Source organism: Galeopterus variegatus, unplaced genomic scaffold, assembly GCF_000696425.1.
Source record: "Galeopterus variegatus unplaced genomic scaffold, G_variegatus-3.0.2 Scaffold5022, whole genome shotgun sequence".
NCBI lineage: Eukaryota > Metazoa > Chordata > Mammalia > Dermoptera > Cynocephalidae > Galeopterus > Galeopterus variegatus.
This window is the reverse complement of record NW_007731133.1, coordinates 89,615-90,872: the sequence shown is the minus strand read 5'-3', so window position 1 is coordinate 90,872 and position 1,258 is coordinate 89,615.

The window sequence follows — 1,258 nt, the reverse complement described above, 5'->3', positions numbered from 1 at the left end:
CAAATAAGCTTATGGGATCAAATAAGCTATTTGTGTTACAAAATCTGTCAACACTAAAAAAATTTGAGCAAACAATTCACTTTGTTTGATGTTATAATGTCTGCTGAAAACAGTTTCCAAAATCTTTTTGAAAACTTGAAACCTTAAGATTATACTAAGTTAAATTGAATAGTAGATATTCATTAAATATATAGGTCATAGTCACAAAAGATAAGCTACTAAAACATTAATTCCTACACATAAGTTTAAGCCTCTGTATTTTTGGCTTCTTATTAAAGAGGAACTAGGAACCTTTGGGTCTGCTGGTAAGCACGTCCTGTGCTATGAGGAAGCACATGCTATTTAAAAACTAGGAACACAAGTACCTCCTAATCTTCACTAGATATTAAGGTACTAAGACTTAAAAATTTTAAATAATATATGTAATTAAAATTACTAGAAATAAAAAGGGTGAAAGGAAACAAGAGTGTATAAAAATGTACAAGGAAAGTAGGATGTGTTATTAATAAGAAATGGGTACAAGGCATGTTTTCATTAAGGAATAAAAGAGAGTAACTTTGTCTTAAGACAAGATGACTGATCATTCCAGAAAAATGAAGAAAATGACAAAGACAAAAACTGAACAGAAATAGAAAGTTGTGGAAGGTTGGTGAAAAGAAATTTTATGTGGGGTTAAACTACTAAGATTGGATAGACTTTATAAGTTTTTTTTTAAGCTTAATAATACACTGATGCAAAGCTAGAATTACGTTTTATCTATATGGAAAGGACAAAGTTTTCTTGGAGTGTTGGTTTGTTCTTGATAATGAAAATTTTTTTCTTTACCTTTTAAGTAACTGGCCTAGAAAAGAAAGATTTTCCATTTATTGGGCTAATTTCTTATGCTTTATGTTGTCTAATATTTTATTAGGCCTTTGATTATTTGAGAAAAGTGAGTCTTTTCAATATTAAAGGCTAAGATTTTTTAACAACCGTGTAACTTTCTGTCTTTGCCTTTAAAATCTTGTGCTGCTGGGAATTGCTCCACAGTTGAGCTGTGATGCTCTCATTCAACCAAGTGTTTTAAACCTTTTGACATTTTCGACAGCTTCCCCAAATCAAATTCTAAATGAAGTCTTTGTGACCTTGAGTTAACTTTGAAAATTTCCAGAAGGGTCCTTGAAATATCTCAAAAGAATTTATTTTCTCTCCTCATAAAAAGGGAAATGTTAAACTAATCAGGCTTATTTGATATGTTAAATTGCATGGGAAGCATTGT